The sequence below is a fragment of the Sitodiplosis mosellana genome, unplaced genomic scaffold (assembly GCF_009176505.1).
Source record: "Sitodiplosis mosellana isolate CC-2019 unplaced genomic scaffold, AAFC_SMos_1.0 Smas_scaffold_6197, whole genome shotgun sequence".
Classification (NCBI taxonomy): domain Eukaryota; kingdom Metazoa; phylum Arthropoda; class Insecta; order Diptera; family Cecidomyiidae; genus Sitodiplosis; species Sitodiplosis mosellana.
The window spans coordinates 3,138,003-3,141,737 of record NW_022601438.1 but is presented as its reverse complement, the minus strand read 5'-3'; the positions used below and the strand labels follow the sequence as shown (position 1 = coordinate 3,141,737).

The window sequence follows — 3,735 nt, the reverse complement described above, 5'->3', positions numbered from 1 at the left end:
AGAGAGAGAGAGAGAGAGAGAGAGAGAGAGAGAGAGAGAGAGAGAGGGAGAGAGGGAACGAGTGAACGAGTGAACAAAATGCATCGACAGAAGTAGGAAGAAAAAGTATAAAGATGTATGTACACGATGCGACATCTCTTTTGCTGATGCAATGATAACGCAAATGATATCTTTCTATATACATGTTCCCAACAAAATACCGAGTCACGGGGCACCGAAAGTGTACAATTTCACATACTCTCTCACACACACACACACACACGCACATAATCGAGCAACAACAAAAAGAGAGGCAGCAAAATGAAATGCGACATTGTCGATTGCATCTGCATAAAATGAGCATCGATTCAAATGACTTATTCAATTCACAACTCAAAAAATACGAGCTGTGAACAATTTTTGCGTGCTATATTCACAGCATTTTGTTCCTTGTTTGTGCTTTTCTCTCTCTCTCTCTCTCTCTCTCTCCTTCAAATCGAATTTTACTTGTAATAAAATGAATGTGGACAAATTTTTCAGTTTTATCTCTGCACACCGCACAATGCGACGATGGCGGCAGCAGCGGCAGCGGCTCTGATACATACGCGACCAATTTTAATCAACTATCTTGATCGCATTTGAATTACTTCTTCTCAATACAATGCAAAGATGGGCAATCGCCACCATTGCCCAACCGATCGATATAACTCTATGATTTGGTGGCTCATTCTCAGGAAGCGCAACAACAGTAGGGCATATAAACAACAAATGCAGAATTTAAGGAACTTCTTTCAGTTTCAGCAGCGTATCGATCGCACTTTTGCTTATTTTTATTCAGCGAGCGCGTTGATACTTGACAGCGATATTGTAGGCACATACAACCCTGCGCAACGTAAAATAGTGCGCACGATTTTCAGATTGCGCTTAGTCCTCTCTCTCTCTCTCTCTCTCTCTCTCTCTCTCTCTCTCTTTGCAATTTAATTTGTGTACGGTGTGTGTACGAGTGTCACCTTGATCTGATAAGATGTTTTCTCGCCACTAAAAGTTTTACAACTATTGCATTGTTTTCGCATGCAAAATGCTAAATGTCTATTGGACACATTACACGGTTTCTTTGTCTTTGTTCCGCTTTCAATGTTGTTGCATTTTGTTCGCCCATTTTACATTTCAATTGCTATTGATTTACTGCGTCTGGATATGTAAGAATGGGAAATTATTCGATTTTCATGCTGTCAATGGTGTTCGATTACAATCGCCAAGTGCTTAGTTTCATTTTCCGTAGCTTTTTCATCCTTGCAGGAAAGTCGGCTGTTTTAAAAACAGAATGCTTAAATTTGGGGCATTTTTCAACATTTCCACTGCATTTTCTGATTATTTTCAGTTTGTTGAAAATGTTCGCTGAAATTCCGAATTTTGTGTTGCGTGAAAGATGAAAAGAGCACTTATTCGTCTTGTGTGAATATTAGGCTGGTTTGGCCGGTGACAATGAAATGAACAGATTAAACGAGTGTGTGTGTGTGTGTGTGTTGTGAGGTCGATGTTTGTGACCGAAAATCCCTTAATCATTCTGTTCGGTTTGATTTATGCGTTTTCATTTTGGTGTACTGGTAGAGGAAAAAAAATGTGGTGTCGACTTTTCCATTTTCTACATCACACACACTCACAAACACATGAGCCAAAATTTTAATAAAAATTGAAATGTCCTGCTTCTGCAGCTAAGGGCTTGAAGAAAATAATATTTCAGTCTAGCCAACAAATATGTTGGATATCATTTGGTATCCGAAGAGCAAGAGCACACAATATATATATATATTCATAATAAGTTACAGGAAATAACACGTTAATATTTTCGTCTATTGTTTCGGTATTCATATGCGGGCCGAAGATATAGGCAAAAAATGGCGAGTATATTTCATATATGCAAAATGTGTGAAGAATATCCGCCCGACGAAATCGTTGTCGTTGTCGTTTTCGTCGTTCTACCCCTTTTTTCCGTTCATCGAGTATTTGAAGTTATGTGGCTGCTGTGCAGTTGTTTTATTTATTCGCATTTGAACGGAAAATAATCGGTTGTTTTGTGTATGTGTGGCAACGATATGGGTTTCGATCATGGCCAGCGTAAAGAAAAGAGTGTGTGAGAAAGAGAAAGAGAAAGAGAGAGCTCCCAACGCAGATGCAAATTGTTCAGTGCGCCATAATAGCTAGCAATACCGAATCAAAATTCCGAAAATGGCCCAGCAAAATGTTTGCTGCTCACTTTCTCGTTCTCTATTGAGACGAAATATTGCTTTGGCGGTTAACAGTCACAACTCTTGCACACACTTCATCTTGGCATGTAACGCTAGTTTTTTTTTTAAATTTTTTTTTCATTTTTCGCTGTGTTTGTTCTAGTAGGTGCTGGTGTCGGTGGTGGTGTTGTTGTTGCTGTTGTGCTACTTTGAAAGCGTTTCAATTGTTTTTATCACAAGCAAAATTGTTCCATCCTTTCGGGTGAAAATTGTAGTAGCGTACACATTTTCGGTCTTTCACGAAACTGTAAAATATATTGGCGCTGTTGACTTTGCCGACATGAGCCGCAGCAACAGCAACAACTCCGATAACAGCCAAGTAACCCCGTAACATGTATGGCTGGTTTCGGTAAGGATAGATGTGTGTTGAATGTCTCTCTCTCTCTATCTCTCTATCTCGCAAATGCGTTCATTTTGGTTTGCAATTCCTTTTCATATTATATGTGTCCTGTGTCTCCACATCCATTTCACAGCCCCACCATGTGTTTACACGGAACAACAACAACAACAACAAAAAATTGAATTTAGACAAGTGAATTGAATACAAAGTGTTTTGTTTTGTTGAAGTGCGCGCGCTCACGCGTTTCTACTTTGCACAACAGTATTGACCAGTACGGGCGCGGGCGCGAGCGCTCGTTCGCATGACTGCAGGAAGCAATAAAACAAAACTTCTGCCTCACAAAAGACGGAAACATTTTCAAAGTGTCTACATATTACATATTTATGTGTGCTAAACATTGTCGTCGAAACGATATATGCGCACTCTATGTCTCTGCCGCTCGTTCTCCAGCCCGTCTCACTATTTGCCAACACTCACAATTGCTTTATAGACATCGGAATTAAAAATGGCCGCAAGCGAATAACTCGTTTTTCAAAAAGTTTATTCATTGCGTATGCGTCAAAGTTGCCACAAAGGTTAGTTTTGATTTTCAAATATGCACAAAGAAACAACCATCTATTTGGCTGAAGCACAAGCACACACATATACATAACTTTGGTCCCGGTGTTTGTAATGGAGTGGGAGGCTATTCATTTCACATTAAAATATGGTTTGAGTACCTAAAAAACGTAAAAAAAAAATTATTTGATTGTCTGGGTCGTCCTTCGCTTTGTCGCGTGGAGCAACAACGCTAAGGACATTATTCAAAATCCGCAACCGATCTGGGGAACGACACTCATACATTATTGTTTTTTTTTTTTTTTTTTAATATATTCGTCCTCAATGAAATGTTGCGCCCAGTTTTTTTACGTTACTGCGGTAACTGCTCGACTATTTTATCAATATATTTATAATATTCGCGATAATCGCGAATGCTACTCAATTCTCTCTGTCTCTAACATCGTTCAATTTGAAGCAAAGAAGCACATACAATTAATAATAACAAAGTATTTAAACAAAGTGAAGTTTATGACCTTCTCTTTCTCTCTCTCTCTCTCTCTCTCTCTCTCTCTCTCTCTCTCTCTCTCT

General features: G+C 39.1%; 2 protein-coding genes across 2 annotated transcripts in view; both read right to left on the bottom strand.

Moving 5' to 3' along the window:
- Positions 1–3,735, bottom strand: part of LOC129577255 (putative ATPase N2B) — a 115,647-nt gene that overhangs the window by 19,435 nt on the left and 92,477 nt on the right. The window lies entirely within an intron of this gene.
- LOC129577256 (protein vestigial) overlaps positions 1–3,735 on the bottom strand; it is a 51,512-nt gene that overhangs the window by 2,093 nt on the left and 45,684 nt on the right. The gene's annotated exons all lie outside the window — the stretch shown is intronic.